General features: G+C 37.8%; 1 protein-coding gene across 2 annotated transcripts in view; it reads right to left on the bottom strand.

Moving 5' to 3' along the window:
- The window catches only part of LOC5579888 (mucin-6), a 200,173-nt gene extending 191,569 nt beyond the window's left edge, over nucleotides 1-8,604 (bottom strand). The window contains exon 1 of one of the 2 annotated variants that reach the window (XM_021850615.1): nucleotides 7,069-8,604. The gene's annotated coding sequence lies outside the window, so the exon portion shown is untranslated. The remainder of the gene's footprint in view (nucleotides 1-7,068) is intronic. The other variant, XM_001657817.2, reaches the window with a different exon arrangement.
- Between the last annotated feature and the right edge of the window lie 4,080 nt (nucleotides 8,605-12,684).

The raw sequence follows: 12,684 nt of genomic DNA, 5'->3' as shown, positions 1-12,684 counted from the left end.
GTAGAATACTGCCGTTATACGCATAATTGTCCCATGTTACTTTTTGTGCATTTTGCCTTTTAGTCATCAAACAGTTTATCTTTACGTATAGTTGTAGAAAACACCCACCAAAAATTAACTTTGTTCGGAAACTCAATGAAAAGCAAGCCAAGTCATTTTGTCCCATTGTTGAATTTCCACGCATAACTGTTCCACTACTGTATTTCTACGCTTAACTGTCACACTATACAAATCGCTGCGCTGAACTCGAGCAAAATATTCAGTAGGCAGTTTTGAATTAGCTGGTGTTTGGGAAAATCGTTTTAAACATCTTCTTATGTTGGCTTTACATCCCATGTGGAACATAACCCGATTTATGTGTTTGAATTATCGGGATGAATTCATCATTCATGCGAGCCTGACGTCAAATTTGATTGAAATTTTCAATATCAAAATATGATTTCCCATCCGTTTTTCAATGAATTTCAGTTGAATTTTCAGGGTCGATCACAAAATTCTTCTAGTTTTTGGAACCGCGGTCATCGATTACAAATTTATCATAATTTTGTATTCATCACGAGAAGTACTGAAATAATCCCATGATTTAGCAAACGAAGTCTAAATAAAAATAGCTTGACCGATATTGGATGACTTGGCCACATGCTGGGTTGTTCCGAATACCGGTTCACTGGTGGAAGTGGCCATTATGTTGGCGAATCTGAATCCTGGTAGTAAGTAAGTACCTGAAATCTGAAACCTTGCGACATATCAATGTCAAAGGTGGTTCAAATCAAGTCTTAAGGTGGTTCAAATGTATTTGAATGACTTGACCACATGTCGGATTGTTTGGAATTCCCGGTTCCCTGGGGAAAATGGCCACTAAACTGTCGGTTCTGAAACCTAGTTGGCAACATTAAACTTCATAAATTCCCAAATCAAGGCTAAAGAAGTGTAACTCAAAGGATCTAGGATGACTTGATAACATGCCAGGTTGTTTTGGATACCCTGTTCCCCAGAGAAAGTGGCTATTATATTGGCGACATATCAAACATGATGAATTTACAAATCAAGTCAAAAGGAGAATAGTTTAAGAGGTTTTAGATGACCTGACCACATACTGGGTTATTACGGATAACTGGTTCTTCGGTGCAAGTGGCAAATATGTTGGCGGTTCTTAAACTTAATTTGCGATGTATCTAATATCATGATTTTGCAAACCAAGTCCAACGAAATGTCAAATCGTGTGATGATTTGATCGTGAATTTTGAGTTGAATATTAATTCTGCAGAATAACCCTGAATTCGCAGATGAGTTTCTGTCAAGCCTGTAGCTGGAAGAGTCGATATAGGAATTTATTACATCTTATAAACTCTCTAACTTACTCATCCACTCTTTCTATCACTAACTCATACATTTTCTCATTATCACACATACAGAAAACTTTGCTTTCCATCCCAAACTATAAAATCGTATTTCTCAACTTTCCCACACGTGGCTCCGTTTGACACATGTCACTTGAGCCTTCATTAGGTGCCTTAACATAGTCTTGAGGTTATACGTCCTCTACATTCGGTACAATATATACGTAAGAACGGTAATCTACCGCAGTATGCTTAGCACATAATTGGTCACTACTTTCAGTGGGACTATTATGCGTAGAAATTCACAAAAAACCTCGTATTTCTAGGCATAACAGTCCCACTTTGAAATTCGTAGCTTAATTTACTTTATTCCCATAATACAAACTCTTGACTCTAATGAACACACTATTCTAAACTATTGTAATGATTTTAATTTAATTTACCACACACCCGGTCAATACGAGGCCTAAATGTGTTAAAATCTTTAAACGCGTTTTTCTCGATTGCATATTTTGGAACATGGGACAGTTATGCGTATAACGGCAGAATAACACATTCTTGATATATGCATGCCCTTTAAAAAAAGTAGAGATGTTTGAAAATCGTTAAAAAGTTAACGTATCGCCTTAAATTTGAGCCTAATTAGTAACTGTTTTGAATATGATAATATAGTTTGGATCATGCAAGCATGATCGAATATAATCATTATTTGAAAGTTTAAATGTATTTTGTATTCTAATTAAATGTGAACAAACTACAATTTTGGTCAAGCACCTCCTGTTCCCCAGCTTCGGACAGCTTTTGTTATATCTTTGTCATTTTTGCACCAGTGTCTCAAAATATGATATTTTTCTTTATGGATTTCGTCTATCACGGCATTAACCATGTAATAAAAAAATGAACATTCAGAACAATATATATGATATTTTTCATCATATATGAAAAAGGTTTTTGATGGACATCTTGCAAACTGAGTAAAACTCAAATTGTTCTTGTGATTGTTGTAAATGCATTAAATTGACTATGGAACACTATTTCTGGAGTGAATACATTCGAGAATGAAGAAATTTAAAGGAATCGAGCCATTTTCCAATTGTGTCCGGTATTGACACCTTTTATGATTGGTATTTTTTTTAGTACAAGTCATTTGTTTAGACTACAAGATTAACCATATTTATATTTTCAAATTTAATTTTGTACGCTTCAAAGAATATAGTGTTTATCATAAATGGGTTACACGAATGCATAAAACCAATATTTTTTAAATTATGAATTTAGTGGCTTAAATGTCCGGTACTGGGGGATCTCCCTTGCTATTCATACCAAAAAAAACAATGCTGAAAAGTGCTACTTTTCAGTACTCTTTGGGAGGCGTGAGCCAAATATCCCAGTCTATTCTGCCATAGCATCTGATTTTATACGTGTTGTGCGATCCAGATATTGGTGATATTGTCGGCGCGATAAAAAAGTTAGAATAAGTTTCTCGCCGAAGTTAGATTTTTCTCAGAATCTATGCGAGATACCTTACTTCGGAAGTGGTGCATTCGATTCGCTTCCGGATGCGCTCTAATACGCCCTACTTCCGAAACAGGGTATCTTGCATGGATACAGAGAAAAATCCATTTTAAGCGAACTGCATTTTCAGACCGATATGACAATACTTGTTTGGGAACGTATCGTTCAGCATTCGTAGAGGTGGCAGCAGAACCCGTAACTGTTCTGTCCCCCAATAAGGAATATTGGTTCTGTATGATGTGAACGAGAAAATTTGTGACATTCGTAGATACCGTAAATTCGGGTGAAATTGATCATCGTTGAATGAACAATGAACGTTGTTTGTCTTAAATATTGCCGAATTGTGTGTAGTGAAGGTTTTTATGTTAAAGAATATTTATTTCTATGAATATAATTTAAAATTCCAGAATCATGCTTGGTGTGATATTGACAGACATCCATAAACTTCTAGCTCTGAACAAGGATTTGGATATGATGTCAGCCTGAAAGTTTGTGAGGATGCTTAAAATATATCCCCAAAACAGATTTAATCATCAAAACTCGTACCAATTTGCTGGTTTTGTTAAAATAATTAAACTTCTGCTGCATGTTATGAGAATCCTTTGTAAATTGCCTACATTTAGGCGTTTTCCGCGGTATTCTTGAAATTTAATTGATGATTATTTCCATAAATGTTGTTGCGTTAATAATTTGACTAGCATATTCGGATTCAAGAGATCCAAATTAAGTATGTAGAGTTGATTTTGAAACTAACTATAAGCACATTGACAAGTGATCAATTTCTTCCCGAAATAGGAACCCCTAAGTTTTTATTTTAGTGTTTATTTTTAGCACTAACATCACGTTTGTTACAAAATTTCGGTACATGAGCCAAAGAGGTTCATCATCGTACTTTTGTGTTCCTGCATTTAGTTGTATGTATGATAACATTTTGGAGAACAAATTAGAAAATCCGTGAAAAGTGATAAATTTTACCCGAAATTAGGTACTACTTTGTCGCAACCTACGCGATTGAAAAATACTGAAATGATACTACACATGGATGTATGCCCAGGTGGCTTCTGTTGAAATGTTAGTTTTTTTTTAAATGATCCAGCTTGAACGGAATTTTTCGTAATAGCAAAAATTGTTGTATGCAACTCGTTGTATTTATCTAACTCGGTAAGCCTTGTTGGATAACTGTACAACTCGTGCTTAAAAAATTGTCATTTTGCAACTTGTTGCATAAATAACTATTTTTACCATAGCTGGCGCTGTAGTCTACGAATTTCTTTCATTTTATATTTGAAGATTCTCCAATCAATAGAGTAGATAACAAGAGGGAGGACAGCGTTGCTCTGAGCAGGCTATGCGCATCGAGCAACTCTTTGAGTTACTCACATTTGCACAGAAAGCATTTGATTTGCTACGATTTTGTATCTGGGTTTAACCACGGCACACACAAAATAAGGTAGTCCCTTTACTTGTGTAAACATCAAATTCGATTGTAAACATGTTACGTCATTCGCACTATTCAGAAAACATAATCTTATTAACCCTTCAGTCGTCGGGCAATTTGCCACCGTCAGAACCACCACGCCGATGCTATGTACGATAAGCGAGGTTTTTTCACTACTGTTGTACAAAATACAGCAGCACGATGACTGAAATGTTAATATTGTAAACCGTGGGTTTAAGGTGAAGATAAATCGAAGCCAAACCTCAAATTTTCAAGAGCACGAATCTGGAGAACCAAACCTCCGTTAAAGCTGAAAACTTAATCGATTGGTCACTAGCTGGTGGTTTTCAGCTTCATCACAGATAACAGATGTTTATGCTAGTACAAAAATTTGCTGAAAACCTGTGTAAATATTCAAACAGAAACTCCTTGCAATCACTAGCGCCGCCACACAATGGGTTGCGTCAATCAGCGGTGAATATAAGTACCTTGAAATGTTTCATATTCACCACTCACATCGTCATGGGAACTTAGCGATAACAGCGCCACCACATTGTTGCTACTTGTGTTGCCATATTAAATTACCATATATTGTCTTACACAGTTTTGTAATCGGACTTGAACATCTGTTATCTGTGGATTCATCTTCACCTTAACAAATGTAGGATAGGAAAGTTTTTTACGTATACATTTTTAGATATAAGATATGAGTGCAAAATGTTATGGAAAAAGGGCTATCATATCGATAAAAAGTTCGATAGATGGAACATATTAGTGCTGAATAATAGTTTTGCCTAATTCAAGGTGAATATGAATTAATTCCATACCTCAAAATTTCATGAGCGCAAATGTAATGAACCAAACTGCCGTTCAATCTGAAATCTAGATCGTTTATCAAAAATTCAACATGACCGGCAGTTTATTTCTCCAAATTTGAGCTCTAGAATATTTGAGGTGAGGCGTTGACTTTTTTCACCTTAACCTTAACCTGCATCCCATTCTTGTGATATGAGGACTTCGTTAAAATAACTAACTACACTACATTTTAGAAGTAAACTTAAGTATCACAAATACTCTCTTATATCGAATAACTGATTGGAAACTCTTCGTAACCAAAGGCATTTTTTGTCAAAATTCTGCCCCATTGTAGAATTGAATTCTCGGCAAATATGTTCACCTTTGATTCAACGAGATGCAGCAAGGATGCCCAGCAAATCGGAGATTATAAAGAATGTTTATTTCAAATAGCATAAATGTACAGTGGCTTGCAGTAAATAACTAGGGAAGCCGCCCGACTTTCCAACGCAGTCAATGTGAGACTTGTTTCGATTTTACAAAAATTTAATTATCTAAGGATCTTTTCGGCCTTAGCATTCTTGAAAAACGGCAAAAACATGTTTGCCTTCACATCCAACGGTTTCAGATAGCTAAATTGTCCAGTCGAAAAACCACCATTCCGGAAAATATCTCAACGAGCAATTATAAGTTTTAAAAGCACTCATTCGGGGTTCCATTGGTGTGATACGGGCAGCTCCGCAAAACAAGATTATTTATCAAAATTTCTACGGTGTCGTTTAAATTTTGTGATTTTTTTTTTCAAATTTTGTGAAAATTATTTGGAAGTAAAAGGCTCGTTTTTATTTTGGAATACATGTGTCGTTGTTTCGGATAGGATAGTCCGAAAACATAAACTTTGTGCTCGGGAGAAAACATTATTTTATCGCTAGGTATAACCTTTTTTGTTTCTGAACGGAAATACTTTCGTGTTGCTGCAGTATCTTCTCTACTGATTGGAGAACTTTTAAATCAGAAATCATTTCTTGCATGCGAGATGTTGCATTAGCGAAAATTTCCAACCGTATGTGAATCGGAAAAGGTCACCGGGAAAAACATTTTCCTATTACTTTTGCCATAGGGAACGATAATATAAGCAACACAGACATTATATTTGTGGTTCGATAAAATTCTACTTAAAAATTTATTGTGTTAGACTAATGATCAATCAGCTGATAAAAAATGAACTAATTGCTGCAGTGCTTCTGTGCATATCATATCATATGTTTGTATAGTCAATCTCACATTTTAGAACAGATTTGAGGTATGAAAAATATCGAAACAAAGTCAGATTTGTTTTGAGAATTTATGAATTCTCTGTACATGTTGAAAAGGGGATAAAAGTCATCAAACATATTATACGCTGCGTAAAACATGTAATAAGAAATATGAAATTTCGAATACCCTCATAGCATTTTAGAGTTATCCCGTATGTTTATGATCATGCAAATAAGTTGAGAAGATCAAGTCTTCTCATTAAGTATTGATAGCCAGGCTGCTTCACAATTGTGAACTTAGTGAAAATTGTCAATATAATACTATTGAGATTTCCATATAAAAAGGCTTTGCTTTAAAATCTACGTCATTGAGCAGCTGGAGCATTGATTGAAACTTACGTCAATAGTTATAATTAACGTGCTTCAAGACGTGCACTTCTCATGCACTACCGGATAAAGAGCTCTTTGTGGATCAACCTTTGTTTCGCAATCATTATTTGATGACGTCCATCACGTTGTAACAATGCATGGTCCATTCAAACAGGCTCAAACCGTTTAGCAAAGCAAATAAGGCACATCATGATTGATGTTATAACAGAACAACTCCCTCTCAAAGTCCATATAGGAGGCGTCCCAAAAATAAACGCGCCAAACTCGACCGTTTCCAATTGTGTTCCCACCGCAAAAGAGAAACCGCAACCAATCTCCACTTCCGCGTACTCACCTTAAAATAGCGTAAAGTTCAGCTGAAAGTTTTCCTCTTGTGGCATCCAGTAACGAAAACTCCTCGCAAAACAACAACAAAGTCTAGGTCTGCCGAAAATAACACACACTGCCTTCTTTACACTCTTGACGTTCGATGATGAAGATGGGCACGAAAAACTTCAACCAAAAGCCACAACTAGCAGAGCACCTTCTTTGGGTTGTATGTATTATGTGAATGTATTTGCTGTTAGTGCCACTATAATCATGTGCCTTCACTTTTGGGCTTCTTTTCTGTCAATTTCTGCTTCGTTCCCTCGAAGACGATGGATTTCAAAATTCCTTCACTGCATCAAACCGAGACACAAATTTATGTGGTTACGTACTGTTTGGTAGATAGGATTTGGCCTTAATGACTTGTACATATACTAAGTGAGCGACGACCTAAACTACGACACTGGTCTGTTGTAATGATTAATCGCAAAAATATTTTCAATTTTGGTCACACACTGTTTTGCATTTCAACTCCAAACTTGGTTCGGCAATTTTTCATACAAGTGTAGAGTGTACAAAGCGTCAACAATCGACATCCGCTAGTCATTAACTTGTCACAGAATATCCACTGGTAGTCCAATGCTCCCTCGTCAGTATGTTAGCACTAAAATATTTTTTATAGATTGAGCACTGATAACGAATACCAGGTTCGTCGCTTATTCGGAACGATCACAAAATGTCCCGAACTCGATCGCAGGTCAATCACTCAGCAGGCCTCGACGATACACCGCGTAAACACTAGGTCAGCAAGTTTCACTTCCTCATCGAAGCACGCTCGGCAACTTGTGTAGTGGTAGAGGGCTGTAATCCTACAACACAAGGTTCCTTGGATCGATCAGGACTCTTCGTACGAGGGTAGTTTCATTCGAAGATCTTACGATTCTTAGGCGACAATTGCACAATTCCCACACGCCCCAATAACTACAGGCACCTCGGCATTTCGTCAAAACATTACACGCGTACGCAAGCACTCACACCGTGTAGATTCAACCTTTTCAGCTTATCTGCCATGCACGCAAACATGCAGGTAGCCTGAACATCGTACATCTCCAGTTAAGCCAGATCTACCTGCTTAATATCTGTTTATATTCTTCGCAATCCACTAGTCTCGTTTGCTTGGACAAAGACTCACACAAAAGTTGTCAACTCGCGGGTATGGGTACGGGACTTAAAGTTCCACCACAGATACGGGCACTACCACCACAAGACAATCTACGCCCGCGACGGTCAAATGTTTCTCGCCGTGCAGTCACCACGGCAACGGGAACTTCGCGAAATAATAACACACAAGTGGGTACCTACGACAGCTTCGCGCTTCGCAATCAAACGCAAAACACAACCGTTCGCGTAGACAGTTCAAACGGGTTTGCCGTTTGCGGGACTTTGAAAGCATTTAGAGCAGCGCCACCATTGAATTGAGCCAATGCGCATGGAACCAGAGGAGGCCCCCTCTTCAGAGCATCGGAATGGAGCTCTCTCTCGCGCTCCATCAATGAATTGATATGCCTGAGATGTATGAAATCCATGCATGCAATGAATGGACGTGGACGTTCAAAGAGAGTGAGAACGGGAGAGTAACGATTGGAGAGCGTTCTCTCGGAATGCAAACACGGTAGACTGGCACTACACATCGGTCATCGGCAAGAGTGCAATCACGCGACTGACAAATTCCAGACACGTTTCTCGGGTTATCCAGAATCATTCCGTAAGGGACCTTTTCTCGACTTCACTTGGCACACTTACTTAAGTCAACATAATTGAATTCTCCCCATTTTTTTATAATTCACAGAAGAGAGAATCGATGAAGAAAAATAAATCATGTTACTTAGGGCTTTATTGTAGCACACGCTTGAGATTTGAAAATCTATATCGGTAAAGGACTGTCGAGAATCCAAACTGACGTGTCGATGATTATTTGATCAATCTCGGTAAAACTTTAACCGAGATCTCAGTAACACACGATGCATGAATATTGAAATGGCGGCTTTTGCTAAGAAAGCCCCAAGCCAATAGTTGTGGGACTTCATTACGTTGAATATCACAAGTTTTATGAGTATCAATATATTATTATATTATGATTTATTATGTTCGAATACTACATACATTTTAGCGTGCCCGCCATTCTGCCCCGCCTTAGTAAGTGAGAAAACTGCACAGAAGAGCAATTCACGCGGCTTCTCTCCAGTTTTCCCTTATGTTCATGCATGAACTGTAAGGAATTGACCAATTGCGATGCAATCACGCGCTGCATTGGGGAAATGCGGTTGGGAAAACGACAGTCGTTCATTATGATAAACAATCGCCTTTCCCGAAATGTAAACACTTGTTCGTTGGGGGTGTGTGTACGGTATGCAATGCATAATAAAATCATTAATGTAAGTGTTATCAAGTTCAAGCTCCAAGTTGAATTATTTATGTATTTTTCGGGGATATTTCAGAAACGAACTTCATTAGAAGAATGGGTAATTAAGCAAAAACATGTAGAAAACCGAAACCAATTATTTAAAAAATATAATATATTCATATTATGAAGATCAATAACTTCTTATGAGTGAACATGAAACCTAATTCAAGACTGTACCATTGAAATCCACAAACAAACACCAACTAGAGTTTCTAACTACAATTTTATTCCAACTAGACTTGACTCGAGTCTAGAACGCACGATACTGAAGACAACATTCAACATCCTTTTTCGCCAACTTTCAAGATAACACGAAATTCAATAAGAGTATCTATTAGCTTTGCCTTAGGCAGGGAATGTTTTAGTTTTCTTACTCCAATTCTTCCAGCAAGCATTCAAGGGATTCTTCCAGAAATTTATATAGAATATTAAGTATTATCAAATTGTGCAAATTATTTCTTGGGTTCCCTCAAACAACAGCCAGGAAACCTCAGATGTTAAGAATTTCATTAGGGTTTTCACCATTTTTTTCTAGACTTTCCCTCTTGGATTCTTCAGGAATTATTTAGCCTTTCTTCTAAATATTATTTACGAAAAATATTTTTGGTTCACAACATTTTTTTCAGAAATACTTTTTGAAAAATAATTTAATACTTAGACAGTTTTCTAGGAAAACCTATAGTTCCAACAGAAATTACTGCGAAGATTCTTTTGGTAATCGTAAAAGAACCTGTAAAGCTCGTTGTAATTTGTGTATTGATTGCCAATAGAACTCTTATTAAATATTGGAATATATCCTTGACAATGTGCTGAAAATATTTTTGGAACATTATGAGAGAAGCTATTTTTTTTTTTAGTAAGTCCATTACAAATTCTTGAAGAAACTTCTGGACGAAATATTGAGGAATTACTGAGGATAGACTTGAATAAATTAAGAATTTCTTTAGGCTTACTCTCAAGAAAGTTTGAAAATCACATTAAGGGTAGTTGACTAATAGAAATTGAGAATTCCTATAGGCTTATCCTCAGGAATGTTTGAAAACCACAATAAGAATTTTAGAGAAGATTCTGAAGGATTTTCGGAAACCCATTTCCCTTTCTCCTTTCTAGCGTTTGTGGATTTGAGGATGGCATCCTTCTTCTTCTTTCTGGCGTTACGTCCCCACTGGTACAGAGCCTGCTTCTCAGCTTAGTGTTCTTATGAGCACTTCCACAATTATTAACTGAGAGCTTACTGTGCCAATGACCATTTTAGCATGCGTATATCGTGTGGCAGGTACGAAGATACTCTATGCCCTGGGAAGTCGAGAAAATTTCCAACCCGAAAAGATCCTCGACCGGTGGGATTCGAACCCACGACCCTCAGCTTGGTCTTACTGAATAGCTGCGCGTTTACCGCTACGGCTATCTGGGCCCCTCATAAGAGTTCTATTAATGAAAGAAACATTTTAAAGAATTGCTGGACGAATACCTAAAAAAATCGCAGGATGAGTTGCTTGGGAAATTTTATCGAATTGCTTGGATGAATTCTTCAAAATATTCATTGAGGTACCTATGTTTGGTAGACAAGGAATAATTCATGGGAAACCTTACTGTTACGTCCCCGTTCGAAACGTCCTCAAATGTTCATTCTTAAGGAAAACCTTCACATTCGAAGGGAACTCTTAGAATATATTTTGTGGTAAACATAAACCAAAAGGGATTTTAGAATAAGAAGCTAAAAATAAACCCGATTAAACTTATGAAGAAGTTGAAGGAGTTATGGTCAAACCAGTACAATCAGTAAATCTCCATGAATCCAGGCTCCGCGACACCAAACCGTTTTGATGGTATGATTGATCAAGAAACATATAAATTCAATCATTTGGAATTATACCTTGGCATAATCAATCATCAAAAACACGAATATTTCAAATGGCGTACAAAAATTTTGTCTATCTTTATTAACGAGATTTTTAGCCCTGGGCCAGTTTATCTCGGGACCGCAGCTCGAACATTTATAAATAAGTAGAAGACTATGATTCTAATTCCAGCCAACTCCTAACGCATCATAATAATAGAAAAAACGTTAGAGAGGTGTCTGAGGCAGCTGGCCATGATACATTTAATCGATGGCTATAGAATATGCTTATGGGTGGTAAATGACTGGAAAATGCGTACCATTGGTACTTCGCGTACCTGCAGGTATAAAATAGAGCCCATTTGTGGTCCTTAGCCTCTTGCCCAGTAACGCCTATCCCTACCTCCCCGTGGTGCCGCCTGGGATACAAGTAACCTTAGGGAAGATTGGGTAACCAACCCCGGTGGGACCTTGGTCATATGCTGACAGGGAAATGGGGCTCCTCTCTTCTGGTGAAGCTTATCAGAGCTTCTGTTCTCCATGTTAGGGGCGGCTCAGAACAGCGTCTGTTCTCCATGTTAGGAGCGGCTGATCATCGTCCTAAAGCCAGCGTGGGACTCTAAACAGTGCTGTGCACGATAGTCCTCCGGCGAGACAGGGGGTTGATGCAGGCCTTACAAGCCAGCCGTAAAAATCATCAGTACAGGAAGCATACTATGTAAATTCGCACCGGAACAATCGGCATAGATCCAGGCATCGAAAACGGACTAACGATTGGAAACTCGAATCATGGAACTGTAAGTTTCTCAATTTCTTGGGAAGTACCGGCATTCTTTCCGAATTATTGAGGGTTTGCAAGTTCGACATCGTAGCGCTGCAGGAGGTTTGCTGGAAACCACGGTCGACGGTACACTCGTATAGGGATGGTTATACCATCTACCAGAGCAGCGACAACAGACATGAACTAGGCACAGCTTTTATCGTGATGGGCGAAATGCAGAGGCGCGTGATTGGGTGGTGGCCAATCGACAACAGAATGTACAAATTGAGGATCAAAGGCCGTTCCCAGACAACCAGAAGTCGCATAAGAATGTATCCAAAACATCGTTAACTTATACGAATTACCTCACACTCGCACAAGACGATGGATAAAATCGTGTGATTGACGAATTTTCTTCGGATAAAATGATGCATTCCGAGTTCATCAGTGCATTTTTTTTTTCGTTCTATATACACCTACAATGTAAGTCGGATTAATCCGTAGCAGCTGTCCAATCAAATTTGTTATCATAAATTATGTCGTATACAATTACAGATCAATTGGGTCCTAATATGTTTAA

Source organism: Aedes aegypti, chromosome 3, assembly GCF_002204515.2.
Source record: "Aedes aegypti strain LVP_AGWG chromosome 3, AaegL5.0 Primary Assembly, whole genome shotgun sequence".
NCBI classification, from domain to species: domain Eukaryota; kingdom Metazoa; phylum Arthropoda; class Insecta; order Diptera; family Culicidae; genus Aedes; species Aedes aegypti.
The sequence above is the reverse complement of the archived record's forward strand: the minus strand, read 5'-3'. Positions and strand labels throughout refer to the sequence as shown.